Raw genomic sequence first — 15,313 nt, 5'->3', positions numbered from 1 at the left:
TGGAGCAGGGTGAACAAGTCCAGCAGGAGCTCATCATTACTGGCTGTGCACAATCAACACAGGCTGGGAGGTGAAGGGCTGGAGAGCAGCCCTGTGGAGAAGGACCTGAGGGTCTTGGTGGGTGAGAAGATGGAGATGAGCCAGCAGTGGGCACTGCCAGCCCAGCCCCAGGCTGTCCTGGGCTCAGCCTCAGCAGGGTGGGCAACAGAGGCAGGGAAGGGATTCTGCCCCTCTGCTGTGATCTGCTGAGACCTCCCCTGCAGAGCTGGGGCCAGAGCACAGCAGACAGGGACCTGCTGGAGCAGGGCCAGAGGAGGCCACAGCAGTGCTGGCAGGGCTGGAAGCCCTCTGCTGGGAGGCCAGGCTGAGAGGGTTGGGCTTGGGCAGCCTGGAGAAGAGAAGGCTCCAGGGAGACCTTCTGGTGGCCCTCAGTGCTTCAAGGGGACCATCAGAAAGCTGGGGACAGAGTTTTGATCAAGGCTTGTTGTGCCAGGACAAGGGCTGATGGCTTGAACTGAGAGAGGGAGATTCAGACTGGAGAGAAGGAAGAAGTTTGTTATGCTGAGGGTGGTGAGAGCCTGGCCCAGGCTGCCCAGGGAGCTGGGAGCTGCCCCATGCCTGGCACCAGTGCAGCTCAGGTTGGTTGGGGCTGGGAGCAGCCTGCTCTGGTTGGGGATGGCACAGGTTGCCCAGGGAGGTGGTGGAAGCCTGGAGGTGTTTGCAGCCAGGCTGGATGTGGCTGTGAGCAACCTGCTGTAGTGTGAGGTGTCCCTGCCCATGGCAGGGGGGCTGGAACTGGCTGAGCCTTGAGGTCCCTTCCAACCCTAACAACTCCACAATTCTATGGCCCTGCTGACTGCAGGGGGTTGGTTGGAACACACAACCTTTACAGGTCCCTTTCCATCCCAAACTCTCCAATTCTATGATTTCTGTGCTTTCCCTTTGTGCCTGCTCCCAACCTGGAAGCTGTTACATCTTTTCTTGCAGAAAAAGGGGGTGCAGAAGTTGTGGGGGCGGTTTGGTATCCCTGCAGATGTTCAGCAGCCTGCTGGGCTCCTTCAGTCAGAGCAGGCTTCATGTGGCTCCAAGATCAGAGCCCTCCACCAAAATAACTGCTGACTGCTTTTTCCCCAGGCACCTGCATTGCTGCCTGCTGCTCCAATGAGCTGAGCAAGGGATGAGAAGGGAAAATGTGGTCATTAAGGACAGCTCTATATGGTAAACCCTGTCCCTTCCAGGTCCTCACACATGCCACCTGTCTCTGCATGGCCTTTTTGGAGCCAGGGCTCGCTGGACCTTGAGCAGACGTCACCTCAGATAATTTTAGCTGCTAAAATGTTGGCACCCAAGTGCCCAGCTCAGCTCTCTCTGCCAACAGCATCTCCCAGGGGTGATTCAGCTCATCCTAATAGAGGTGCTAAGAGCTCCTGCAAGGGACAAGCCCCTGGAGAGTTTCTCTCTGCTCGTTGTGGGTGATCTTTGTGTGAGATCAGTGTGATGAAAGCTGGATGAGCAACTTCTGCTTTCTGTGCCCACAGCAATCAAAGAGGAGCCCTGGGTGGCATCAGCCTCACAGCTTCTCAGGAGAGCAGAGCCTATTGCTGGCCAAAAAGTGTCCCCCTGCTAGAGGACAGCACTCAGATGGGAATGGATTGGATCTATGAGAAAGCAGCCTTCCTACCACAGAATCATGGATGGGAGAGACCTTTAAGGTCATCAAGTCCAACCATGAACCCAGGACTGCCAGGGCACCACCAGACCATGGCCCTCAGCACCACAGCTCCATGGCCTTGGAACTCCTCCAGGGTTGAGATCTCCACCACTGCCCTGGGCAGCCTGGGCCAGGCCTTGCCAACCCTCAAGAAGAAGCTGTTGCTCCTCAGGTCCAACCTGAACCTCCCATGGGGCAACTTGGAGCCATTTCCTCTCAGCCTGTGATCTGTCCCTGAGAGAAGAGAAGAGAACAATCCTCCACCTGCCTCCAGCCACCACCTGCCTCCAGCCTCCCTCCAGGGAGCTGCAGAGCCAGAAGGTCTCTCCTCAGCCTCCTCTCCTCCAGGCTCAGCACCCCCAGCTCCCTCAGCTGCTCCTCCCCAGCCCTACTCTCCAGACCCTTCTCAGCTCTGTTGCCCTTCCCTGGCCCTGCTCCAGCAGCCAGCAGCTCAATGTTGACTCAGAGCTGACCCAGACCAGACAGCAACTGGAGAAAAAAAATATGAGGAAGCCTCAACCCATCCTGGAGTGCAAAGCAAAAACGCTCTTAGACCATTAGCATGACAGAAGATTCAGCAGCCAGGCAAATTGAGTCAAGAAGAACTTCACCACAGAATTCTTTCAGTTTTGAGACAGTTTAGAGTCTTACACATAAATAAATATATGAAAATAAAGGAATTTAAAAGGGGGAAAAAAAAAGGTCACAGAATGCCAAACCCAAAATGGCAGAACAAGACCTGAGGAGAAATATTGATCCTGTGGTGTGTCCCAAAGCCCAAAGAGGCCTTTTGATCAGGTTTGGACATTTCTTTTTGACACAAGGTTGCTTTCTTACTCTGTTTGTTTTGTCCTTTCTTCTTGGTTTGGGTTGGGGTTTTCTGTTTGGTTTGGGTTTGGTTTGTTTGGTTTGGTTTGGTTCTGTTTGGCTTTGCTTTGCTTTGCTTTGTCTTGTTTTGACCTGTGGATCCTCCTCTGCAAGTAACCCAGCCCCAGCTCCCTCCTGGCTTGCAGACCTGGGACTTTTAGGGCCATTTCTAAAGCATTTTGATCCAGGGAGATGCTCTGATCCACACCAGGTGGCCTGAGCTCCACCAAGGAGCCAGGTTTATGAAGCAGGAAACCAAACATTTGCCAGCCCCAGACCCTGCGCTCAAACCCAGCTTCAGTTTTGGCCAAAGCACTTCTGATGAAAAACATTTCATTGCAAAGCCCCCAGGAAATCTTCTCCAGAGAGGAAAACTTCTCTCCTTGCTATGTGTTTTGGAGGGAAAAACATCCCCAACATATCCCCCCCAAAAAAGCCCCAAACCATGCATCCACCAACTGCTGCTTGATGCTCAGCAAGAGCAAAATGGTAGGGAGCAGGAGGCTGGGGCCAGGCTCCTGTCAGTGGTGCCCAGGGACAGGACAAGGAGCTGGAGCCCTGGCCCAGGCTGTTCAGAGAGTCTTTGAGTCTCCTTCTCTGGACAGATTCCAACCCCCCCTGGGCATTGTGCTCCTGGGCAAGCTGCTGTGGGTGCCCTGCTGGAGCAGGGGGGTTGGGCTGGGTGATCTCCAGAGGTCCTTTCCAAGCCTCACCATGCTGGGACTGTGAGATTCTGTAATTACAACTCATCCCTCTGCTGGGCTTAGATGCCCCTCATACCACAGTGTCATGGTATCCCAGCTGAATGTGACCACAATGTCAGGGCATCCTGGCTGAAGCTCTCTGTGCCCTCAGAGAGAAGTTCTTGCAATTGTCTCCTCCTCCTTTTACAGGGCAGGAATGTTGAGCACAGAGACATCAGCAGAGAGCTGGATCCCACCACCTACCACTTGCCCAAGGTCAGAGTGGAAGTTTCAGCAGCCCTTGATTTACAAAGCCACCCATGAGACCTGTTAGAGTGTGCTCAGGACCATGCTGAGTCCTTTGGGCTGGAAATGACCTTGAGGATCATCAAGTCCAACCCTTAACCCGGCACTGCCAGGGCACCACCACACCATGGCCCTCAGCACTATGGATTTTCAAACCCCTCCAGGGATGGGGACTCCACCACTGCCCTCAGGAGCCTTTTTCCAGGTTTTGACAGCCCTCAAGGGGAAGAAATTGTTCCTCACACCCAACCTAAAGCTCCTCTGGCACCACTGTGAAGAGCCAGGGTAACATATCCCCTTCCTCACATGGTTTCTGTGTTTTCAGGAGGGTGGAAACATTATTTTTCTTTTCTCTAACAAGAAAGGGCCCCAGAGGCACTGATCCCTCAGCTCCAAGGAGCTGGCTCATGGATGGCAGTGGAGCTCTGTCTGTTGTTCTCTTTGGCATTACCTAGTCTTGCCTCACCATTAGCACAGGTGATCACCAGGATGTCTGGAGCAAAACTAGAAGTGGGGAGATTCAGATTGGATGTTAGGAAGAAGTTGTTCCCCATGAGGGTGGTGAGAGCCTGGCACAGGTTGCCCAGGGAGGTGGTGGAAGCCTCCTGCCTGGAGGTGTTTGCAGCCAGGCTGGAGGTGGCTGTGAGCAACCTGCTGCAGTGTGAGGTGTCCCTGGCCATGGCAGGGGGGTTGGGACTGGCTGATCCTGGAGGTCCCTTCCAACCCTGACAATTTCCTGATTCCTCTTTTGGCTGCCCACTTTCTTCTAAGAAGCAGGAAAGCATCCATCTGCTTTCACCAAAATCAGACTCATTTACACCCAGTCATTGCCTGGCCCAAATGCCAAGGAGAAAGAAACCCATGAGGTGCTGCAGAGCTCTTCTTCCCCCTGAGGGCTCTGTCTTTTCCCAAGGCATCCTTCCCAAAGCACAATGCCTTGCTCAGAAATCCTGCTGTGCCTTGTGGACAGCCAAACCTTCCTGGCTGCAGAGGAGCAGTCCATACCCCACTGAGCTCACTGAAGCTTGCAGGAAAGAAGAGATAAGAGGGGACAGAGAGGCCTGAACCTCTCCAGATAAATCACACTCAGCATTTAGCTTCTGTGGTTAGAACTATCCTCAGTGGCTTTGCTCTCACTCTTACTCTGCCTGCTGCAACTGCCTTTGCTCCTCACCTTCTGCTCAACACCAAGAGCTACTTCTGGAGCTACTTCTACATCTCACAGCACTGGATACACCACCACCAGAGCCACCACCAACCCAAGCCCCACCAGCCTGCTCCCTCCCACTCCAGGCTGCAGGATACATACTTTGACAGAAGCTGGGTTAAATTCAACCTCTTTTTTAGGCTCTGGTTCTGCTGGTTTGGGTGCTGGCTTGGGTTCTTCCTTCTTGGGTTCAGCCTTCTTGGGTTCAGGCTTCTTTGGAGCCATGTCGGTTTAGAAAGGGAGAGAAGGAGACAGGATGGACAGAGTGGTGGCTGCTGCAGGAGAAATGGCCAGCACACACAGGTCTTTATCCCTGTCCAGTCTCTTGAAGTGTCACTCCTAGACCTGTCACATGCCAGAGCCCACAATAGGGCCACAGCTATAAAAGGAGAAGACATTCACCCAGCTATTTTAGACCCTCTGGACAGGGCATTGTTATCAGTTAGCACTTAAATGGAAAGAGTCTTGGGGGGGGTTTAAGGCTGAGCCTGGCTCTGGGTCAAACATTTCTGCTCTGTGTGTGTCTGCATGTCCAAAGGGGAGGTTGGGTTACCACCTAGGTCTCATGGATGAGTTTTATATCCCCCCCAGGGCCACACTGGCACCTTCTCAGCTCACTTGCTGCAGTGCCTCTCTTTTAGGCACCTCTGGTCTTTGTCATGCTGCAGTTCAGTCAAAGCCAAGCAGAGACTTATATTTAGACCTGAGGTTGGAGCTGTATGGGAGGCTGGCTGTTAGCTGGTGAAGGGAGACTTGATAGCTCAGAGCACCCACTGCTCTTCTCCTGGGATGGTGCAGGATGCACCTAAGGAGCAGGGAAACACAGAGCTGGGGATGGTACTTGGGTGTCTCTAGGTCCATCCTCATGGCTGAGGTTTTCCAGACCATTTTAGGGATTTGAATCACAGAATCACAAAACCAGAGGGGTTGGTAGGGACCTCTGAAGATGATCACTTCCAGCTCCCTCCCAAAGCAGCATCAACTAAAGCAGATCACACAGGAACACATCCAGGCAGGCCTTGAAAGTCTCCAGAGACAGAGACTCCACCACCTCTCTGGGCAGCTTGTTCCAACTCTCTGCCACTCTGAAAGTGAAGAATTTCCTTCTCGTGTTAAATGGAGCTTCCTGTGTCTGATTTATGCCCTTCACCTCTTGTTCTGTCACTGGAGACCACTGAGAAGAGTCTGGCTTCATCTTCTTGACATCCACCCCTTGGACATAGTTCCTAAGCTCTCTCCTCAGCCTCCTCTTCTCCAAGCCAAACTGACCCAAATTCTGATTAAAAATAGCTAAGATAAGGGCAACCATTTGAAGCTTTCCCAATCCCAGCCTCACTTTGATGGAAATAACACCCCACACACACACACCCCCCAGACCCTCAAAGCCAAACCAAGATCACAGTTTTCAGATCTGCACTTCCTGTGGCACTTTGTTCTCTATCAGGAGGCTCACTCTCTGAGGCAGCATCTGAGCAGGCATCAGCCTGAGCCCTTTCATGCTTCTTACACAGCATTTCAAACAGCCACCAGGTCTTATTCCTGAGCTGAAAATAGCACTGGAAAATACCAGGGCAATTAAGATGCCAGCAGCAACTCCACGGCAGCTTGGGTTCTTATCACCTCCACCTCTGCTAGATAAGAAGAGGCCAGAATCATAGCTGGAGCCCTGCTTAATTTGCTGCTCTGAATTCCACCAATCAGCCATGGTTAGAGGATTTGTTGGGTGTTCTTTCAGCATTTTTTCCCCCCCTCTCAGCTCTTCCTTGGTAAAAAGGCATGAAAGAAATAATATCAGAGGTGATCCCAGGAGGTAGCTCAAAGCTTCACCTCCAGCTTGATTCACAGGAAAAATTCAGCAGTCCTGATGTCAAGCAAAGATTAGCTCAAGGTGAGGTTTTGTGTGCTCATGACCAGGTGCATTCACCAGAAATGATATTCAGGACAGAGCTGGCTTGACACAGGCCACAGAAAAGCTGCTTTGCCCTTCTGCACTACAGAATACAGAACTAACCAGGTTGGAAAAGACCTCTGAGATCATCCAGTCCAACCTATCCCCCAGCACCATCTGATCAACTCAACCATGGCACCAAGGGCCTCAGCCAGGCTCCTCATAAACACCTCCAGTGATGGGGACTCCACCACCTCCCTGGGGAAGAACTTCCTGACATCCAATCTGGATCTACCCACTTCTAGTTATGGAATGGGATGGGATGGGATGGGATGGGATGGGATGGAATGGGATGGAATGGAATGGAATGGAATGGAATGGAATGGAATGGAATGGAATGGAATGGAATGGAATGGAATAGAATAGAATAGAATAGAATAGAATAGAATAGAATAGAATAGAATAGAATAGAATAGAATAGAATAGAATAGAATAGAATAGAATAGAATAGACCAGGTTGGAAAAGGCCTTTGAGGTCATCAAGTCCAACTTATCATCCACCACATCACAAGCCCAATGGCTTCAGCATCCTGCTGCTGTTTGTACATTGTCAGTCCCACCAAGAAAATAAATGCCAGTTAAACATTGAAGGTTTTATTCAATCTATTCCTCCCCTAGCCTGAAGGCTCCTCCTCCCCTCAGTCCTGTTTGACTTCCTTGTGTAGACCTGTTTATAACCAAAGCCAATCTAAGAGGTCAGCCTCTGCTCACAGCTTCAATGGTTCTTCACTTGGCTGCTGCTGCTTCTTGGCTCTTCCCCTGAGAAGGGCAACGAAGCTGCTGAAGGGTCTAGAGCACAAATCTTGTGAGGGACCTGGGGTTGTTTAGTCTGCAGAAAAAGAGGCTGAGGGGAGACCTTCTGGCTCTCTGCAACTCCCTGCAAAGAGGTTGGAGCCAAGTGGGGATTGGTCTCTTCTCCAAGTGACAGAAGGAGAGGAAATGGCTTCACAGTCACCTACTCCACCTGCCCTGCAGCCAGAGCAGGCTGCTGAGCACCACAACCAACCTGAGCTGCACTGGTGCCAGGGATGGGGCAGCTCCCAGCGCTCTGGGCAGCCTGGGACAGGCTCTCACCACCATCATAGTGAAGAATTTCTTCTTCTCTCCAGACTGAATCTTCCTCTTCCAGTTCCAACCATCAGCCCTTGTCTTGTCACAACAGACCCTGCTCTGAAGTCTCTCCCCAGCTTTCTGATGTTCTCCTTGAAGCACTGAAAGGCCACCAGAAGGTCTCCCTGGAGCCTTCTCCTCTCCATGCTGCCCAAGGCCAACTCTCTCAGCCTGGCCTCCCTGCAGAGGGCTTCCAGCCCTGCCAGCATTGCTGTGGCCTCCTCTGGCCCTGCTCCAGCAGGTCCCTGTCTGTGCTGAGTGCTCCAGAGCTGTCCCAGCACTGCAGCTGGGGTCTCAGCAGAGCTCTTCAGAGGGGCAAAATCCCCTCCCTCCCTCTATTGGCCACAATCTCCCATTAATCTGTTCCATGAGGATCCCCAGAGTCCCAGCAGCTGCAGAAAAACCCTGTCCAAAAATCCCTTTTCCTATTAATAGGTTGGGAAGGGGGGGGGACCGGGGCAGGGGGTGGGGGGATTGCTCTTCAATTTTTCACTCATGCTCACAGCAGATGTTAGCAGCAGATCTCAGAGCCAAAAAGCTGTTCCAGAGTCACTCTGGAGTCCTACATGAGAGGCTGGACTAGCTGTGAATTCTCTAAACCACTCTTGATCATCAGGGTGTGATGTGTTTCTCCTGAGGGCTGGACTGGGATCATCTTCAGACAGAACAGAGGTCAGCAACAGACACATTTCCCACAGAGAAAAAAAAAGAGAAGGTTTGGTTTAAGGAGCAGAAGATTAGAATATAAGTGAAAACAAAATCTTCTGGCCCCAATCCCAATGCTTTAAATCTGGGAATGATGCCACAGGGCCTTGTGATTCCCTGGTCCTTGGCAAATCCCTCTGTCCAGATTTACACAGCATCTCAGCATGGAGGGGTTGGAAGGGACCTCTGGAGCTCACCCAGTCCAACCTCCTGCTCCAGCAGGGCACCCAGAGCAGCTTGCCCAGGAGCACAGTGCCCGGGGGGGTTGGGATCTCTCCAGAGACAAAGAATCAACAACCTCTCTGGGCAGCCTGGGACAGGGCTCCAGCTCCTTGTCCTATCCCTGGGCACCACTGACAAGAGTCTGGCCCCAGCCTCTTGTCCCTCACTCTTTAGCTCTTGCTGAGCATTGAGAACATCCTCTCTCAGGCTGCTCTTCTGCAGGGTCTCAGCCCCAGGGCTCTCAGCCTTTGCTCCTCATAGAGCTGCTCCAGGCCCCTCAGCAGCTCCCCAGCCTCCTCTGGTCTCCCTCCTGCAGTTCCCTGTCTCTCTTGAGCTGAGGAGCCCAGAACAGGAGGCAGTCCTCCAGAAGTGGCCTCTGTTAGCCTCCACTGGGTTCTCTCCAGTATTTCCTTGTCCCTCTTGAACTGGGGAATCTGGAATCAGAGAGCATCCCAGTTTGGATGGAACCTCAGCAGACCACCTGATCCAAAGGAATGGAAGCCTGGAGGAGAGGATCCAACAATCTTTCTCCCCGCACTGCAATTTTCCACACTGGCCCTGAGGCCAAGCTGCAGAGATTGTAGGAGAATGTGAGGATGATGCAAGAGACTTCTGAGGCTGATGAAGGCTGGAGAAATGCAAACAGCTTCCATGAAATGTTGGGGTGGGATGCTTGAACTCAACTCTTTGGGGCCAAAATGTCTCAGCTTTCAACTCTTTGACCTCTCCACAGAATGAAGAACACTCAGCCCTGAGTAGGTTGGGTTTGAGTTTGGGGTGGGTTTTTTTCCCCTCTTTTTCCCCTGTGAAAAACCAAAGAAACAAAACTCAGCTTTGAGATTGAGCTTCAATTCTTTCCTCAAAAAAAAACCCCAAACCCTAAATATATAAACCCAAACCAAAACCCAACCATGGATGGAAACTCTCCAGACATCTTTAAATGAGAGAGGTGGAGAGCACGTCAAAGATGTTCCCTCCCCAACCAAACAAGGGTTGTGCAACTCTTCCCAAGGAGGAATGCTGGCCTTAGAGCTGCAGGATGGCCACAGCCTGAATGTCTTCCCCAGAGAACAGAGGGGGGGAAAAACACAACAAAAATAAAAGGGGGGGGGGGGGGGGGGGGGGGGTAGAAGATTTGCCACCAGAAGACAATTTCTATTGCTGCTGCTGCAGTCCCCAGCCCAGCAGATGTCTTGTCAGCTGTTGGATGGAGAAAGCGAGCACCAAACCAAACCACATCTGTTGAACCTCTGCAGTTTCATATAACCAAGTTATAAAAAGCAAGTCAAACGTTTTCAAATGGCAGTGGCGTGTCAGAGAGATTTAATGTGAGAGAGAGAGAGAGATAAGGGTGGGGAGGGGGGCAATGAAGGAAAGGGGAAAATAAAAGGGAAAAAAGAGGAGAGGAGGGAGAGGGAGAGGGAGAGGGAGAGGGAGAGGGAGGGGGGAAAGAAAAGAAAAGAATATAGAGAGGAAAATAAGAGGAAAGAAAAGAAAGTAAAGAAAGGAAGAAAGGAAGAAAGGAAAGAAAGGAAAGAAAGGAAGAAAGGAAAGAAAGGAAGAAAGGAAAGAAAGGAAGAAAGGAAAGAAAGGAAGAAAGGATGAAAGGAAGAAAGGAAGAGAGGAAAGAAAGGAAAGAAAGGAAGAAAGGAAGAAAGGAAGAAAGGAAGAAAGGAAAGAAAGGAAAGAAATGAAGGAAGAAAGGAACGAAAGGAAGAAAGGATGAAAGGAAGAAAGGAAGAGAGGAAAGAAAGGAAAGAAAGGAAGAAAGGATGAAAGGAAGAAAGGAAGAGAGGAAGAAAGGGAGAAAGGAAGAAAGGAAAGAAAGGAAGAGAGGGAAGAAAGGAAGAAAGGAAGAAAGGAAAGAAAGGAAGAAAGGAAAGAAAGGAAGAAAGGAAAGAAAAGGAAGAAAAGGAAGAAAAGGAAGAAAGGAAAGAAATGAAGGAAGGAAAGAAAGGAAAGAAAGGAAAGAAAGGAAGAGAGGGAAGAAAGGAAGAGAGGGAAGAAAGGAAGAAAGGAAAGAAAGGAAAGAAAGGAAGAAAGGAAGAAAGAAGGAAAGAAGGGAAGAGAAAGGAAGAGCGAGCGAGCCCCAAACCATTTTGGAACTTCCAAGAAATTCCTCTCCCTATTTTTGGTCACCTGCAGAGCCTGCCAGTTTTTCTATCCATTCCTCAACGTTGTTTAAGTTGAGGGTGGTGAGAGCCTGTCCCAGCTTGTCCAGAGAGGTGGGAGCTGCCCCATCCCTGGCACCAGGGCAGGTCAGGTTGTTTGGGGCTCTCAGCAACCTGCTCTGGCTGTGGATGTCCCTGCTGGCTGCAGGGGCTTGGAGGAATGAGCATTAAATGTCCCTGCCAGGCTAAAGCATTTCATGCTTCCATGACTGTCTGACCAATATTACCACTGCTCCCTATAGGAACATCAGGAAGAGCAAACTCCTGCCTTTGGACCAGTTCTTCAGCTGCTATAAATCATTGAGTTCCACTGACTTCAAGGGAACTATGCTGATTTATACCAGCTGGGGATATGGACCAGAATAGTAGATAGTCTGGCAGTAACCAGCATTTACTCCTGGAGTATTGGGATCAGGAGACCACATGTTTGCTCCACATTGAGCTGGGGTGGGGGAAGGAAAAAAACCAACACCAAAAACAGGGAAGGGAAGGGAAGGGAAGGGAAGGGAAGGGAAGGGAAGGGAAGGGAAGGGAAGGGAAGGGAAGGGAAGGGAAGGGAAGGGAAGGGAAGGGAAGGGAAGGGAAGGGAAGGGAAGGGAAGGGAAGGGAAGGGAAGGGAAGGGAAGGGAAGGGAAGGGAAGGGAAGGGAAGGGAAGGGAAGGGAAGGGAAGGGAAGGGAAGGGAAGGGAAGGGAAGGGAAGGGAAGGGAAGGGAAGGGAAGGGAAGGGAAGGGAAGGGAAGGGAAACAGAAAAGAAAGGAAGAGGAGAGGAGAGGAGAGGAGACTCGAGGAGAGGAGAGGAGACTCGAGGAGAGGAGACTCGAGGAGAGGAGACTCGAGGAGAGGAGACTCGAGGAGAGGAGACTCGAGGAGAGGAGACTCGAGGAGAGGAGACTCGAGGAGAGGAGACTCGAGGAGAGGAGAGGAGAGGAGAGGAGAGGAGAGGGGATGAGGAAAAGCAGTATCTTGCACTTCAGAAACTCCCCATGTCCTGCTGCAAAGCCAGTGGAAGTCTGCAATAACCAACAGGATCCTGCAGCTGTTGAAAGGAAAAGGAGTTAGATGTCAACTAAAAGGACAGTTTGACAGCTCATTTGCTTCCTTCATGTCAGTCTACTTCTTTTAAATGCAGGTTTTTATGTCCTTCAGCAAAGTCATTTCGTTTCAGTGAGAGCCCTTAGGCTACAGTGATGCCATTTAAGGAGCATCAATGAGATGTCTGCTTTTCAGAGGAGTGATTTGCTCTGCCTTTTCTTCCACTTCTTTTCTGTGAGGCTGCTGGAGCCCTGTCCAGGTTCCTCAGAGAGGTTGTGGAGTCTCCTTGTGTGGAGAGATTCCAAATTCCCCTGGGCACTGTGTTCCTGGGCAAGCTGCTGTGGATGCCCTGCTGGAGCAGGGCTTGGGCAACCATGAGCCCAGCACTGCCAGGTCACCATTGAACCGTGCAACACACCTCCGTGGCTTTGAAACCCCTCCAGGGATGGGGCTCATCCCTGGAGCCCCCACATAAAGAATAAAGAAGTGAGACAGAGACCCTTCCAGGTGGGTTTTGCAGCTCTTGGAGAGCCTGGACACTTGGAGGGCTGGATGTTGCCCCATCTGCCTCACACTGAGTGACAGCTGCAGAGGGAACGTTCCCACTCACAGGGATCTGAAACAAAGCAGCCTGTCAACCTGGCTTACATCTGGAGAGCCCAGAGGGATGATTGCTCTGATGACAGCATTGTTCTCCCCAGCCTCATCAGCCACAGAGCCTACCAGATTTTCCCTCCTGGCTCATCAGCTGTGAAACTCATGGTTTCACAGAACATCGGATCCCCCAGCCACCACTCACAAGGTGTTAGATGAAGCCCTGAGCTTTGCTCAGATCCCAGGCTAATAGGAGCCAGACGCCCATCTGACTCCTTGCAACACCAGCTCCAAAGCTGATTGAAAGGGAGGGAAGAAGGGAAGGGGCTTCCAGTGGTGTAAATCCACATCTGATGAGTACTGGCTGGTAAGGGGTGGACCCCTGTGAAGTGGGGATGGCCTCATGCTAGGCAGCCCACCCATCTCACCCACATGGCAACCCATCAAGTCCTGCAAAACCAGAGAGACAAGAGACACAGAAGTAGGTCTGGAGTCTGTGTGGGGGAGGGAAAGGGAGGAATTCCCACAGATGCTGCCACATAACAGACTGAGATAATATGAGCTGTGAGGACAGCACTGAGGGAACTGGAGCTGCTGGGGCTAAAGAGGAATGAGATGGGGAAGGGTGGAAGAGAAGGCAAGAAGCTGATCACCTTCAGGAACCCAGACACTCACTCCAAGGAGGACACTGAGGTGCTGAACCAGATCTAGAGAAGGCAAAGAAATTGGGTGAAGGGTCTGGAGAGCAGGGCTTGTGAGGAGCAGCTGAGAGACATGGGCTTGATGACCCTGGAGAAAAGGAGGCTGAGGGGAGACCTTCTGGCTCTCTCCAGATCCCTGAAAGGAGGTTGGAGCCAGGTGGGGGCCATGGCAGCCTGGGTTATTGGTTGAATTTGATGGTCTCAACTGCCTCTTCCAACCAAAGTGGTTCTGTGGTTCTCTGGCTCTACATGATGGCTAAGACAATCCGAAAATGAAGAGCCTGGAAGAGCCTCAAGATACCAATGAATCACAGAATGGTTTGGGTTGGAAGGGATGTTAAAGCTCATCCAGTTCCTACCTCCCTGGGAGGGCAGGGACACCTCCCACCAGCCCAGGCTGCTCAGGGCCTCATCCAACCTGGCCTTGAACACCTCCAGGGAGGGCACATCCACAACCTCCCTGGGCAACCTGTTCCCTCAGCACCCTCACTGTAAAGAATTCCTTCTTAGTATCCTCTCCACTTCTCTTTTTTTTTCCATCTTAAATCATATGTCCCTTGTGCTCACCCTCACAGGCACAGAATCATACAATTATTTGGTTGGAAAGGACCTTTCAAGCTCATCCACTCCAAGCCCTTGCAGCCAGCAGGGACAGCTGCAGCCAGAGCAGGTTGCTCAGAGCCCCAACCAACCTGAGCTGCACTGGTGCCAGGCATGGGGCAGCTCCCAGCTCTCCAGGCAGCCTGGGACAGGCTCTCCCCACCCTCAGCATAAACAATTCTGGATCTCCCTCTCCTGATGTCAAACCATCAGCCCTCGTCCTGTCACAGCACACAATCACCACTACCACTCTCCACAGCCATGCCTCCTTCCCATGAGGTCACCTTGGTCACTTTGCCCATCTAGATTTCAACTCGATGCCTTCAACCCAACCCGAAGCCCCTGCAGGATCAGATGACAGCAATTGCTCCCACTGCATCCCAAACTGCCCCTCAGCAGGAAGCTATGCCTGGAATGCTCCATCATTGTGTTACACAGGGGCAGCATTTCACTGCAGGGGACACAGTAAACCCCTGAAAGATGTTGGCAGATCAGCAGATCATGCCATAAGACTCTGCTCAGATTGCTTCTGGCATGGCTGCCTTGAGACAAGCCTAATGCAAACCAGCTGGCCCTGACTATATTTAGTGATATTTATTTGGGGTTTGATGCTTCTTTTTGCCTTTTCTTTCCCTTTTCCTTTTTTTTTCCTTTTCCTGTTTTTTCCTTCATTTTCTTTTTTATTTCCTTTTCCTTTACTTTTTTCCCCTTTCCTTTTTTTTCCCCCTGCTGTTTAACCCATCTGGCTGACCAAAAATAAAGGGATTTCTAACCAAGCAGGGACCAGCGTGCTGTTGATCAGCTAATGAGAACAAGAGCTGGATGAAAGGGGGTGGCAAACCCAACTGGAGGGCATGATACCCCAGTGACCTGCTCATGGGGAACAGAGCTGCTGAGCTCCATTTCCCACAGGGCTGTGACTGGAAGCCAAAGCAGCTCATTGTCATGCCTGTGTGACCGAGAGGGTAGGATTAGTTGTGATTCCTACTGGGAATCCCCAACATCCTGGTAGACTCTGTAAGATCCTCCAGTCCCAGGGCTGGGGCAGTTCCATCTGTGCTTTTCCTGACAGCAGTTTGTTTTAACTCACCTTAAAGCTTTTCAGCAGGCAAAAGGTTGTGGCAAGGCAGATTCCAGCACTCAGCTTGCCTCCTGATGGAGTTTCTTCTAACACTGAAGCAGGAAGGTCGACCATCCTGCAGGTTATGCTCTTGGTTCTCACAGGCATTGTGATCAGAGTGGCTTTGAGTGATCTGAGGCATTTTCTCATGTCCATAGAATCACAGAATCGTGTTCATTTTGATTAGAAAAGGCCTTTAATGTCACCAAGTCCAGCCCTCAACCCAGCACTGCCAGGGCACCACCAGCCCATGGCCCTCAGCACCACAGCTCCACAGCTTTGAACCTCCTCCAGGGTTGGTGACTGCACCACTGCCCTGTGCAGGCTGGGACAG

Source organism: Melanerpes formicivorus, unplaced genomic scaffold, assembly GCF_026170545.1.
Source record: "Melanerpes formicivorus ecotype bairdi unplaced genomic scaffold, bMelFor1.0.p_v2 SCAF_13, whole genome shotgun sequence".
NCBI classification, from domain to species: Eukaryota; Metazoa; Chordata; class Aves; order Piciformes; family Picidae; genus Melanerpes; species Melanerpes formicivorus.
This window is presented reverse-complemented; position numbering follows the sequence as displayed.